We start from the raw sequence: 15838 nt of genomic DNA, 5'->3' as shown, positions 1-15838 counted from the left end.
CGCTTGCTGCTATCTACAGGTTCATATTTATTCAACTTATTAAACAAACTGTGGTGGTTGTACTGGTTCAAAGACCAGTTTGTTGGTTACTGGCCATCTGATACATTAAATTACTTATTTTTTCCCGCTGGCCATTCAATTTATACATAAGTATTTGGCCAGGAATTGATTTCAGATGGATGGTTAGAAAATATGATTAAAAAATCATTTCATTGTACAATTAAATTGATAAGTGTGACATGCTTGTGAATTATGTGGATGTCAGACACTAGTAGGAGCAGTGACAGTGTTCGGAATATGCCATTTAATTATTTAAGGGATGAGCTATAATACTGATAGGACAGAATAATAAACCTTCATGACAGTTCCAGTAAAAATGATTGAAATGGCATGCTAGTGAAGGGGAGAAAGGGCATCTTGCTATTCTAAAATCTTATCTTTTCATTCTTATTGTTTCTCCTCCTTTACTTTACTAGTTGTTACATTGACTGCTGAGTGTAGCTAGCTGACTAGTAGCTTTATAGCAGCTGGTAACCAATACAATATGAACCCTTTTGCCAGTAGACTGATTTTCATTCTGCTGGTGGAATGGAAATGGACTTATGGATTATGGATTATTTTATCACCACAAGTCTGTTATAAAATGTGTCAGGACTTCTGTGTCAGGATAACCTTACACAGAATTTTAGTAGTTAAAGATAACGCCTTTATATTTTAAATACTTATGAACATGCCCTTGGGGCATCTCAGAGAGCAGAACTGGGTTTGATATCACCATTTACTTTGAAGATACAAACTTTTGTGTTTTTGTTGGAACATCTAATAGGCATTTGGAAGACATCTTTATCCAGAGCAGCTTAAAATTTATCTCATTTTATACACCTAAGGGCCTTGCTCAGGAGCCTAGCTCGAGGGACCTGGGATTCAAACTCACAACCTTCCAATCATAAGCCCAGCAACTTAACCACTAAGCTACCATACCCCAACTTATCTATTCTCCCTAGTAGGCTAAAAACTGAAATACTTATGAAACACTACAAATTCTTAAAGCTCTGAGTGTCTACTTCATAATGAGCTTTATATTAACCACCACTGTGGAGTGGGACATGACAAAGACATTTAATACTGAACATGGACACAATCAAAACAGGAGCAAATTCCTATTCAAACCAACTAAGTGTCCATTTGACCTTTGTGGAGGAACCGTAACATTGTCCTATAGCACAAAACACTGAATGCACAAAACACTAAAGTGTTAAAGTCAATATTAACCTGCTGTACAAAAGCATTTCATGCAAGTCATGTCTGGTTTTCTCCAATCTTCCCAAAACACAGTGGTAGATGGATTAGCTAGACTGAAGCTGCCACTACATGTAATTGTGTGTATGAAGGTGTGTGTGATGTCTTGTTATGGACCGGTGTCCCACTGGCCTCACTCCAAGTGTTCCCTGGATGGATTAGGATAAAGCAGTTACTGAGTAGGAATGAATAAATGAATATAATTATCAAGATTAAAGGAATCGACTAAATACTTTTCTCTTCTCATTCCCTCCACATTGTCTTTTCTTTCTCTCTTTGAGACTATATTTTAGTTCAGACCTGACACAAAAGGTGCTTTCCTAGGCGCCCATGTGAATGGACCAGAAAGACTGCTGATCTCATTTCTCAAAGTCAAGACCGTAGCAGAACAGCAGCAGCAAAACACCTATTTCTCCAGTGCTGGGCTGCAATAGAGAATATTAACTATGTGTTCTGACAGGTTTCCCACAGAGATTCCTAGCAGATCTTATTACTTAGAATTTGTTTCGACAGCACACACCAGTGAGGTATGAAATTACCAGTTAAGATTGTAGTTTAATGAATAATTAAGCCGAGCTATAAAACATGATTGGTTTAAACTTTTACATCAAGCGTTGATATTGAAACCCCCTGACTGTTTCCACCCCAATTTTAGCATTAAGCATTGTTTGTTATCCTTTAGTGGCATTGAAGTCGCTCAGAACGTAAAGAGCTGGCAAAGTAGATCACGCCCTGGAACTAGTTTTGAAAAGGGCACTTAAAAGCAATTGGTGCATTTATCTGTGATGGTTTATCTTGAGTCAGCAACCTGCTGAAAGTAGACAAAGCATTGCTTTTATGTTCAGGCTGTTGGAGAGAGAGAGAAGGGGGGGGGGGAGAGAGAGAGAGAGAAACTGCTGAGCTCAAGTATACGAGTACTGGGATAAGACCAAGACCTTCATCTTTATTTCTGAACTACAAAGACAAATTATTTTGTAGCTGACTCATGAAATGACATTGTTTAAAAAAAACCCTGAGTAAAGCAGGCTTTGCTTCTATTAAGTATAATCAAATGTGTCATGTACCCTTGCAACTACGGCTGGCCTCGTCTCTTAAAACATCAGGCTGTGAATAAAATAGTTACAAACTACAATACACACTTTACTCAATACCTCAACAATGACGTTTTAAATTCAATTCCCATTAGCCCTATTTGGATGGGATTCATATTATTCAGATGCGGTCCTATTTTTCCTCTTTTTTTTTTTTTTTTACTCTGCGATTGTATTTCCATCTTCCTTTGAGAAATAACTCTGTAGTCTTCTTATCATTTCAATCCTGTCTGGAATCCTATCTGTGACTTTCTATGCAGAACAAAAAAATAACGTATCTGTGATCACTATCGTAGTGTCGATATCAGAGTAAATTTCTTTGCTAAGGTTGCAAACCCCTGCTTTAATCAAAATAGTCTTCTTTAAAGATTTTGTAGTGAATCAGATTGTGGTCTGCTTGATGTATTTGCTGGAAGAGCAGGCATGTAACCTACAGATGATCCAGATTCACACATTGTACAAATGTGCACTGTATTCGTAATAATCAGACTGTTCTGACACTGATCCATATTTATATTTCTGTGTATTGTATATTAGTTTGTTTTTTTTCCATCCCTGATAGTGGCAGGATCCTGTGCGCTCACCGCCATGGCCTGGGTTCAGTTCCTTGGGCACGGAACAACCCAGCCACTAAGGGGTTAGGGGTCAGTGCTGGTCCCAAGCCTGGATAAAATGGGAGGGTTGCATCAGGAAGGATATCCGGCATAAAACCTATGGCAAATCAAATATATGCAGATCAGATCTGAACCCAGGACAGGGAGCAGCCAAAGAAAAACAAAAGCTATACATTTTTTTTCCATTTTCAACTGTACACTTAATTCTATTTCTAGTTTTATCTAGTTTATTTTTATTCTACTTTCATGACACAGACAGTCAAAAGCATTTCAGATTGACCAGATGATTAAATAAACTAGTTTTCTAGCTGAGGATGCTTTTATGCTCCCAATCTAAAATACTGTACAGTGCTATTTAGCATATTTCATGAATTCTGCAGGACATTTCAGCAAAGACAAAGTGTAAAATGACATATGGCTGTCAGAAAACTGAAAAGGAAGTCCTGACATCTTGGTTATGAGTACAACAAAGCAGCAAGGAGCCATCGTTTTCTTGACAGTGTCAGGCGAATAAGCAAGGACGTAGAATATTAAGCAGGTTTATCATGAGCAAGTTCACTTATCATTGTGTGACCAGTCATATCAGCCAGAGGAATTGTGCTGATCAGTGTTATTTCAGCTATTGTTTTGGTCTGTTTGTTATGGCCAGTGTTCAAGTCTAGTCAAATCTTCCGGCTATTTAATAAATCAAAACGTTCTAGTGCAGTCAATGACTATAAATTTTCCTCTTATGGCAATAATGAATGTCCAGATTTGTCACAAAAAATCTCTTGACATTTATCACTAGAGTTTAATATAGACTGAGATACATTTTAGAGTCGTGACAGTGACCATGGTTTTGGCATGACACCCTTTTCCGACTCAGACCAAGCAATCCCAAAATGTTTTGCATGCAATCTGTGCTTCAGTGTCCTTCAACTTGATCTCCAATCCTTCTACATGAGATCTCAGCTCTTCAGAGAGAACTGAACATTAATCCAGAAACACTGTGTGTGTGTTCTCCAATGCCATTCTGACATTTTTTGTTGATTTTGTATATTTCACTGCATTAATGCTGTTTTTATGTACTACTTTATTCATTCTAAGTTAGTCTTCTTTGAAGAACTGTATGATCACTTTTTGAGTTTGATGGAAATCTGTAGCTCTTGTATTACAGCTCTAACCTTGAATTGGTTTCTGCCTCCGTGGCACTTTGGATAAAAGCATCTGCCAAACGAATAAAATGGAAATGTGAATGTAGACACCCTGATGCATATTAGGATGGATGGTTCTGAATCGGTGTAGTGTAGAGCTTGTGTAGAGCTGAGTAGCTTGTCGTACACCCTCTCAGAACAAGATGAAGAAGCGAATGACTACAGAGTACCGTGAAGTGGAGAGATGAGATGATGCATCTTGTCAGATTAGAGACAGCAGCACTTTGTAGTTTTCCTCAGTGCACTTATTAAAAAGCATTGGCATGATGGTGAACTTCGTAGCATTGCCATCTCACAACTCAACAAATGATTCAGTCCTGAGCTCAGGTTAATGTCCGAGTGGGTTTACTTCATGTTCTATAGTTTCTTCCTATCTTTAAAAAGCATAGAGGATCGGCTAGATGGACTATACCAAATGACTCCTAGTTGTGAAGTTCTCATTCTAACCCTGACCTGTTCTCAGGTGCTGCCCTGACCATTATGAAGGACACAGGTTCAAGAACTTTGAAAGAAGAGATCAAGAACTTTTAGAAACATGGACGATTAACTACTCCAAATGACTCCTAGGTGTGAAAGATTTTCAGGTGTTACTAGGGCGGGCTCAGAAACCACAGTTGCCCTGACCTCTGGAGGTGAAGGACACAGCTTCAAGTACTTTGAAAGAAGAAAGCAGAAATAATAGATAGCAGCTGAGGTATAAATGTACCATGTCTGATTTGTGCATGTTCTTCCTGTGTTCACATGGATTTCCTCTGGGTTATAGAGTTTCCTTCCTCATGCTGTATTCACACCTCATGCATGTTTCTGGAAAATGCTTCAGACCAACAGTGACCCTGTCCTGGATAAAATGGGAATATAGCTGCAAGAGCATAACTGAGTGTAATAAAATCTTTATAAATTTCATTGAAATGCACTACAGTATGTATTCAGTTAAAACCACTCTCACAAGTGAAATTTCTTAATTGATTGTTTGCTAAAACTAAAGAACAATGTTCTTGCCCAGATTCTTACCCGTATGTGTATATCACCTTATTATTCATCCTTACTAAACTGACCAATACAAGCAAGCCACAACAACTGTGTCCACCTTTACACTAGAAGAAAACAAATCCGATTTCTTCAACAGCTCGCTTCTTTTTAGCCAATAACAATGGAGGAACCCCTAAAGATTCAACTGTGCATGCTGCTTCACATATACTGTAGTTAACAGAGGGATATTCTTTACTGAGACAGATCACGTAAATATAACAGGAACTGACATCATTTGGGGGAGTCGGTACCCCTTGAACACAGAAGTAAACAGTTTCAGTCTGCACTGCCATACTGAGGAGCCTTGTGAGTTGAAGCTAAAGCTCAGAGAACATCTTGGCCAAATGCTACTGGTGTATATTTGAGGAAGGCAAACCTCCAAAGCCAATTCCCACAAGTCATTGTTCCAATTTAATTTTTAAGACTGATTCGGCTGAACAAACTCTAGCACATTGAGTGCAAAGAACAATAAACTGTGGCATTTCAGCAGTTGGTTTTTATGTCCTGTACAGAGTTTCTGCTAGGAATTTTTAGGGCTGGAATTAATGGTCAGGAACAATGCAGTTTACCAGACAAATGAGTATAATCCCATCCCAGTCATATGTTAATTACTACTGCTGTAATATTTGGCTACACAGGAATGAACAAGAATCCTTTACACTTGTCACATATACATCTTTTTTTGCATATCCCAACTTTGGAGGTTGCACAGGGTCAGCCAGGATACAGGGCCCCTGGAGCAGAGAGGGTTACTCCTCACACTGCACCATGCTCCCTCTGATCTACTAGCACTGCTTGACTGGACCCACTATCTCTTAGGCTAAGGTAGATATACATCTAGACTCTTCTCTGTTCTGGAACCGAGGTGGTGGAATGTACTTCCCCTTGGCAGCTGAGACACTGGCTGTTGTTGTATTTTGTGTTTAAAAAAAGTTCCTCCCAACAGAGATTTTAAGCTGATGGTATCTGGTAAGTCTGTGACCTATTGAACCTGTGTTAATGTATTCATTGTTAGATTCTTTTGTTCATCACTCTGGATAAGGGTGTCTGCCAAATGCCAGAAATGTAAATGTATGTTAAGGGCCTTGCTCAGGGGCCTAACAGTGGCAGCATTTATTTCTTAAATGTGGAGCCTGTGTGTTAGATTTCTGTCCATGCCCATTTAAACTGGAAACTACACTTCCCATGATCATCAACCTAATAGTGAGCTACAAGCCTCACCACATGACCCATCAGATGAACTGTAGCCCCTGGTCAAGCTCCACACCTCTGATTACTCAAACCTGCTTTCAATCAACTAGACCCTCTCAGAGTCTTACTCTGTGCATTATTTATCAGGTTTTGGCTCTGCTGTCTGCTGCAGGTCTTTTTTTATTTATTTTTAATAAAACTCTGCATTTGTATTCAAACCCATGAGTCTGACAGCTACATCAGGTGGTTGAGTCCTTGGGGAACAACAACAACAGTGTGACACCATCCACATCACATTAAATGAACTATGTTGCCTATGTTGATTCAGCAGCTATCCTCCATCTCTGTCATAGTCAAGCATCAAACCAGGCCAGTGCTATCCTGTTAAGTTCGAGAAATACCACAGAGATCCAAAGGAATACCGAGGTTTCCTCCTGCAGTGCTTGTTTTATTTCTTTTCACAGTGCCATATCAATGACAAGAAGATTGTTCAGTTGATATCCCTCCTCATGGGTAAGCCTGGCCTACAGTGGTGTCGTCGATTAGAGGGGAGGTCGCCCAACCTTGCAACCATTTTGGCACTCTGTTTCTCAACATATGACATCAAAGGAGGCCAGAGAACAGCATGTGACCCTGAAAGCATGGCTTAAGGACAGCAGCAGACAGTGGATAAAATTAAACAGCTCATAACACAGCTGTCTTCCAAGGAGCCAGCCATGGTCGGTATTCAATTCAGTTTCAATTTAACAATGCACAGCTCAAATCAGCTGTACAAAAGTACAGAAACATAAAAAAAATATTATAAAGTTTATATTTAAGTTACTATTTATCCCTAACATTTATCCCTAATCAGCAAGCCTGAGGTGACATTGGTGAGGAAAAACTCCCTGAGATAATATGAGGAAGAAACCTTCAGAGGAACCAGGCTCAGAAGGGAACCCATCCATTTGGGTGACCCCAAACAGTAAATAATGAAAATGTTGATAATGTCTGCAACAGTTTATTGTCACAAAGAATTGTGCAACCAAGAGCTCTTGAGGAAGATTCAGTGTAGTTTCATTCAGTGTAAGTTCATTACAGACTTAGCACTAATTCATTCCTGCTGAAAGCTGACAGCAAGCAGTCTGAAAGCACTGAAAACAGGGGTAGAGCATCTGGATAGATCAGGCAGGTCTTATCTCATCACTAGATTCTCTACACTGTACATGTCTATCAGAAAATCTGTAAGGCAGAAGCAGTCTAAATTGTCCAAGGCATTGGTTCAAGAGGATCTGCAAAGCTAAGCCTGGTAGATCAGCCACATGCTAATGCCGTGAGTAAAATGTGGTGTTGAATTAGTCAGACAAGTTCTGATATTAAACAAATCCCAGAAAAACCTCCATGTTATTGGTGAATTCCTACCATGTTTCAATCTTGAGTTTACGTCTTGCCCCTGGTTTACACAAAGATGGTACCAAAGCTGTATTCTCTAGTGCATTGTTTATCTGGGTTCAATTCTGTTTTCTTTTGCTATCACCTTTGTCATGGCTTAATCTAGTCTGTTTGTTGATATCCTGACTGTTTGCTTCCATGACGTCTTGGAGTACTGGCTTGCCTTTTTGGTTTGTCTGCCTCTATCTTGTTTAAATAGAAGATCTACAATTAGAGACTTATATGAGACTAATAATTTTATTGTCTATTGTGTTTTTAGGCACAGATTTACAATTAAGGGTTAAGAACCTTGCTCAAGGGCCCAGCAGTGGCAGCTCGGAGAACCTTCAATTCAAACTCACAATCGGTAGTCCAGCACCTTAGGCACTAAGCTACCACATCCCACATAGTATTTTGTCACAGTGTTTCTGTTGCCATCCATGTTATCCCAACTGATATCCCTGAATTTATTCTCTTCACATTACTTTTTGTGTGGAGAGCCAAACTGTGTCCTATGTAAGTTAACTTTACATTAGCGTTAATGCGGGTCAGCTCAGTGGTCATTCATCTTGCTCTGTTGCACAGAGAAAGATAGACGAAGGACAAAATTGAACCTGACAGATTATTTATTTCGCATTACAGTTTTCTTTTATAAAACAAATTGCACTCCAATTGTGTAAGATCTTAAATATAAAATTTCAATGTCTGCTACTACAATATGTGATCAAATAAAATGTTGTATTTACTTTTTGGCCCAATCTAGAAAGGGACAGAGTTGTACCATGGCCCAGGGTAGTATCAGCAGCAATAATGCAATATATATATTTATAAATATTCTATATTTTTAAATGATGTCTAACTGAAACTGCAATCTCCTCTTCACTCACTGTGAGATTTCCAGCACCTTATAAATTCCACTTTAAATCCACAGAGTTAAACAGAGCTTAAATTCAATGAGGAAGTGTTAAACCTCAAGGATACCAACCTGAGTAAATGCTAGCACTTCATAATGAAGCATTGTGTTCTTTGGCTTTACATTCTGTATAAAATAGCATCAGTAAATTTTATTTTAGTAGGTGGCATAATGTCTAAAGCAGGTCTAATAGTTCAATTTTATTTGGACTTTGAACCATAACAATTGAAGCGTTTCAGATTGGTTTTTTAGGGGAATTTGTTCTAATGTGTGAGATTATGTTGTATATTGCTCTGGGTTTTTGTTGCTTGCCATAATAACTAACTTTGGTAATATGCATTTTGGGAATAAATTGGGAATTGTAAGTCTAATAATAGTCATATTTGGGGAATGATGATGTTTATTTTTGCACTGTACACTTTCAAAGTGGTGTAGTGGTAGCTCAAGTGGTTAAGGCTCTGGGTAATTGACAGAAAGATCAGGGTTCAAGCCCTCAGCACTGCCAAGCTGCCACCATTTGGCCCTTGAGCAAGGCCATCAACCCATCCTGCCCTGGTGCGCTGTATCATGGCTGACCCTGCGCTCTGACCCCAACCCCCAAGGATGTGCGAAGAAAGAATTTCACTGTGCAGTAATGTATATGTGACAAATAAAGACAACTAAACTTAAATGAGACTCCCATAATATCGCTGTAAGTTGCTTTAGCTCATCTGAGCCATGACATAAACAAAATGGACAAACAATTGCACACATCTGATGAGATACACGATTAGTTCATCAGCCCTAAACCAGCCCTTGAGTAGCTACTTATAAGCAACACTGAGGTCTGTTTAGGACTGATTTCATTGACTCTTAGAGAAATCTACAGCAAAATAGCACCATCTGAAAGGCTGAGTCAAGAGAAAACATTTTAAAGGAGCAAAAAAAAAAAAAAAGTGCCTGAGTGTTAGAGAACAAATTGGGTTTGTGGAGTGAAGCGACACGCTCACAGCTGTCTCTGTTAAAGTCCATCCAGCAGAGCTGAAGAGATGAAATGAGTTTGTCTCATCTGTTTCCTCTCAACTGGGTCTGACCCTACAACTGAGACATGCAAGGAGCACAGCTGAAAAAGCGATAACTATACAGCATGTCTAACCCATTTTACCACGGCTGGAACAGGATTGTGTAAGGTGAAGGAAATGTGTTGCTGCTTTAAGGTCTGGGTTCAATAATTGGATCGTTTATTGGTCTGAAGCTTATATCCGTGTCACGACATTTCCTACTGAATTTTCTCTTGTAACAATGTACTCGAAGGGTACTGAGCCTGATTGACAAGGGTATTAGAGTCTTGGCAAAGATCTAAAAATTCTCTGTGAGACATTTAGGACATTTGAGACCTGGTCTCTAAAAAATAACTTTGAAACTAAGTTTAATAAAAATTAATTATAGGCGCTGGTTTAGTATAATGCTAGTAAATACAGACGTGTTCCCATCTTTTTTGGTTGCCGATGTTCAGCATTAAATGTCTTTGTCATGTCACATTCCACAGTGGTTAATATAAAGCTCATATGAAAGTCAGGGTTTTAATAATTTGTATTGTTACATACCTAGCCTACTAGGGGCAATATATTTAAAGTTTAAAATATTTTTCTATCTTTAAAGTAAATGTTGATATCAAACCCATTTCTACTCCATGAGATGCCCCAAGTGCTTCTTCATAATCATCTAAAATGTGAAGGTGTTTATCTTCAACCACTAAAATATTCTGTGTAAGGTTATCCAACAAAGAAAAAACCACACATCTTACACTGAAAGCCTACAGAGTCCTGACTCATTTTATATCAGACTTGTGGAGATAAAATATTAAATTTGTTTATACTGAATGAAAATGTCCGATAAGTCGTTTTCCACACCAGTGTACTGGTAAACAGGGTTAAATGGCATCCAGGTAATTCTTTCTGGATATTATTCCTAGAATCATCATTTTATTTCAAGGGATAAACAGAGAGGATGTTTTTAAAGCTGGAAGGTTATTGCTTGTCTATTGCTTGGAAATCCTTGAGATCAGCAAACTGATGTTTATCTGCTTTGAGAATTCACTTAAGGTAACACAGGCTGCTCTTGTGACTTCTGGATGTCTTTATACATCATTTCAAGAAAAAAAGTGTACTGTAATATTACTGTATCTGTCATCACTTTCTTTTGGCTCCCTGTAGCCACAATTCAATACATTTCCAAGTTTTTAAAAAAGTTCAATATTCTATATATTCAACTTAATTCATAGCAACACCATATAAAAAAATATCCATCATGCCACTTAAGCAGCTCTGTATTGAGGCCCATGTGATAAATTTCTGTCGCAGGACCAAATTATGTTGATATTAGGGTTTAGCATGATTCTGGCCTGATCAGCAAAAAAGCTCATCATCCTGTCAGTCTATTCATGACTATGTCCTCTTTAACATTTTTGGATATTGGACATTGAATAGAGTGACATTGGAGTATTCATCCTCTTAAATGCTTTAAATAATTGAATACATGCCAGAATTTCTGTGACAAACTTTATAAAAGTGAGAGCAGCTATTTGAGGTTGATCTGCTGATGCACACAACATATTCCCAGAATGGTTTATAGCTGTTTCCAACTGGTTTATTCTTTAGAGTATATATATATACATTCTAAAGAATGCTCACAGCTAAATAATACTCAGAGCTTAAAATTAACATTCACACCATGCTGTATGGCAGCACCAAAGAGGCACATTGCCAATTTTCCCATTTAATCCTAATTGCAGTGCTCTGATGGTTTGCTGAGGTCCACTGCTTTGTGCATAATTTTCTGCTAATAGCAGTAATTTTAACATAATTTTATAGTAGCACCGTCTTCTCGGCTTGAAAAACAAATGTGTCCCGTAAAACAAAGAATTTTTCTTCAAACGTTAAATTTGTTGTGTTGTTTATGCTGCTTTGGTTAAAAGTGTAATGAGCATTACTGTTTACTGTATTCATGCTGGTTTATTTCAGAACTAGGTTTAGGGTTTAACCAAGCTCATTTGTTTCCACTTGCTACTTTGTGCTTTGTAGTGATGAGTTGTTTGGTAATAAATAAATAAATAAATAAATAAATAAATAATGGACAATAAATTATTATTATTATTATTATTATTATTATTATTATTATTATTATTATTATTATTATTATTATTATCTTTAAAAAAAAAAAGAAAAAAAAAAGCTTGACCTTTTGAGCTGGTTCTTGAAAAAGGTGGATATACAAACTGAAATCTTAGAAGAAAAAATTGCTTCTCATCCCATCTTTTTTTTTTTTTAAATCCAATTTCTATATCAATAAATGTACAATGATTGGAAAACAATAATCTTATCAGGGTTGAGGTTTTTTTTTTTTCATTCTATCACACGCATTACTCACATGATGGAATGACGGTTCAGCACGTTTCAATAAAATGAACGTCTTCATATATGTAGGCTCCTGAAGCCATACAAGAATCATGGCATTTTTATTCATGCATTAGGTTATTCTGTTAAATGAAAAATAGTGTAGGAAGAAAAAACATGCCTCAAGCACTTCCCAGGTTCCACGCTCTCTTACATACATAACAAGAAAATGCAACAGAAACTCGGCACAGAGACTTATTTGAGTTTGGATGGTTGTTTCAGGAGTTTCTTCTATAGTGAAATTACTCCAGTTATTGGGGAAATTCAACAGATTAAAGTGGAATGTTTAACTTATTCACTGCTTAATGAAAGCAAGGTAGAGTTCTGACAAATAAAAGAAGGAAAGTGGTGGTGTTTTTTTTTCCTTCTTATATCAGGCTGCTGAATAACATCATTACACTCAGTAAGAAGAAACTCTATGCTTTCTGTCATCTCTGGGAATGAAATAAAGTCAGCTGAGGTCTAGGCTTGGGGGGTAAAAAAAAGGAATCTGAAAGAAAAGTGAAGGAGAAACAAACAGTGAAGCAAAAGTAATGGCTGATGTATACAATTTTAATTTATACACAGACTGATGTTGAAAATATGATATGATAAAATGTAATGACACGTTTTGTGTCCTGGATCATTGGTCAGATATCAGTCCTCCTCCTGCATGATTTGTCCTGAATGTAACACCAGGGATGCTAAAATGAAAGGGTAGGAAAAGCATTTCACTGAAGGGGAAAGGACACAGGATGTGAAAGGTATTCATTTGTTTCTGGAAGCAGTTATTTCCATCAGCAAGGATGCAGCAAGGCTTTAAATTGGAGTGCTGTAATTTTAAAGGTGCAATATTTTTTAAAATAGTATTTATTTATTTATTTATTTATTTATTTAAAATATATTATTGATTTATTTTAAATACAATTTGTTTATTTTAAATAAATCTTTTATTTATTTAGCATTTTGTTTGTTTTATTTATTTATTTGTTTGTTTATTGTAATTTTTTTTTAAATATTTAAAAAAAAAAATGTAGAATGTTATTTTAAAAAATATGTATTTAACCAACAGAACTGTGAAGTAATTGTAAGTTACACACCAAAGCTATTTTTCTGTTTGTTTGTTTGTTTTAATTAAATGATGAAGCTGTCTCAGACAGCATTCTTTGAACAAATCTTGAATAATTCTTTTTCCACGCTTCAAAATAAAACAAACAATACATCCAGAATAAACACTTTTTGCACCAATTTTGAGAAAACATGCCTAATGCACCTTTTAGTGGCATAAATGTGTATTATTTGCAGTTAAAGGAATTCTGATCCCACTTCCTGTGCCTTTTTCTGCCTTGCTGTTTTGTTGCTGATGCTGTTTGCCTGTTGGATTATTCCTGTTAGACATGTTATCACCTCTGAAACACCTGACTGCACCCGGAGTCTTGCAGAATTCTTCACAACCAAAGGTGACTTTAGTTCAAAACAAACATGGTGGACACCGGTTCGTCTCTTCTCCCGGGGTGATTATCAGTCTTTCCCGATCGTGTTGACGTTCCTCTGACATACAGGATGCAGAATAGTAAACAACAATGGTAAAATCTTAAATATTTGCCATTTTACATCAGGGCGGGTGTGACGGCAGAGGGGTTCGAATTGAATTTGACACACCACAGTCTACAGGATAATATAAACAGATAATCATTTAAAATCAGACTAAAATTTTGGATAAATTGACCCCAAAAATACACCTGTTTATCTTATATTGTGTGCAAAATATACAGCAAAAAGCTACCTTTAGAATTCAACATGCGACATTTTTGTTTAAAAAAGAAAGATTTACAAAGATGTAAATGACCAAAATTCACTGAAAACAAGCCTGATATACACAGAAATCTACAGAAACACTACATTACCCTTCCAGCTCCCAATCCAGGCTATAACACAGCCACTACAGAGGCAGAGAAATTACTTTTCTTTGTCCTAGAGGGAAGAGATTCTCCATTATTGCATCTGTAGCAGCTGCTACATTTATTAACAAAACACAAAGTGAACAGCCGAAAATAAAAAAAAGAGAGAGAGAGATTGCATATCATATTTTGGGTTATTTTATTTTTTACCCGATCCTCTTACAGGCTACTGTTTGGCCTGTTTTAGTAAAAACAAGTGCATGAAGTGAAATAAATAGAGTATTCAGTCGTCATGCAGTTGATATGGAACAACGAATGAAAATGAGGCTACAGAAAAGGTTGTTCTTATTGTGTCAGGACTACGCTACCCATCAGCCCCTGCGGCTCAGGAGATCATGTGCACCTGAGTCACGTCTAAATGATGTCTAATGATGAGTACAGGTATTACAGCATTCTCCGTCTTGTGTTTATCGAGCTCACATCATGTTCTTGTGTTCTTCACGTACCGTGTGTGTGTTTTATATTGCGCCAATTAATCCAGTCCCTGTGTGTGTGTGTTCAGATTATCAATGCTCTGTATCTAACAGATTGGACTATCAATTCAAAAAGAATTATTTACAGCAAACAGTGAATGTTAATAGAGCATTTATTAGTGTTTACTACTGAATGAGTAATGAATGATCTATTCGATTGGTTTAAATGGATGGATGGATGCCTGGATGGATGGATTTCGGATGGATGGATGGATGGATGGATGCATTGGATGGATGAATGCCTGGATGGATGGATGGATGGATGGATGCACTGGATGGATGAATGCCTGGATGGATGGATTTCGGATGGATGGATGGATGCATTGGATGGATGAATGCCTGGATGGATGGATGCAATGGATGGATGCAATGGATGGATGCACTGGATGGATGAATGCCTGGATGGATGGATTTCGGATGGATGGATGCATTGGATGGATGAATGCCTGGATGGATGGATGGATGGATGCAATGGATGGATGCACTGGATGGATGAATGCCTGGATGGATGGATTTTGGATGGATGGATGGATTTCAGATGGATGGAATTGCAAAGGTATTTTTTATCATTTAGGGAAAGACTTTTCAGTTTTCCACCACAGAAAAGTCTTCAGGAAAGTGGGATTTATGCTTTGTGGGGTTTTTCCTGAGTAAACCATGATAAGCTGGGACTTTTTGTTCTTAATAGCTTTAGGAGCACACAGTATGAGAGAGCAGGACATTCCACAACAGTAAAATGTAACTATAAACTGATTAAAAAAACTATTTCGTGAATTAAAAAATCATTATTGTCTGCACTGGTAATTAGGCATGAATCCCATGATTTGGAACTTGGAAAAAAAAAACATTTTATAAAGTATATTATTCACCAAATCCTTAGGTTTATCATGATTTTATAGTGATATTTAATTGGACCGGATGCAGTTAGTGTCGAATTGCAGATTAATTATTATTAATAATTAATTTAAATATTAAATTAAGGGTAAAATATTATATTTTTAAATAAATATTTTTTAAATATATTTTTTAATGTAATTTCATTTCATTTTATTTTATTTTTAGTATTCTGTGATATATACAGTATATACTGTAGATACACTACCGCTCAAAAGTTTGGGATCATTCAAAAATTGTATTGTTTTCCAAGGAAACACGATTAGTCTGAATAGAAAATTAGTCTGAATAGACACAAAATTAGTCTGAATAGAAAATATAGCAAAAGAACAGGAAATGCTAACATGTAAGTGGTAG

The sequence above is a fragment of the Hemibagrus wyckioides genome, linkage group LG25 (assembly GCF_019097595.1).
Source record: "Hemibagrus wyckioides isolate EC202008001 linkage group LG25, SWU_Hwy_1.0, whole genome shotgun sequence".
NCBI classification, from domain to species: domain Eukaryota; kingdom Metazoa; phylum Chordata; class Actinopteri; order Siluriformes; family Bagridae; genus Hemibagrus; species Hemibagrus wyckioides.
This window is presented reverse-complemented; position numbering follows the sequence as displayed.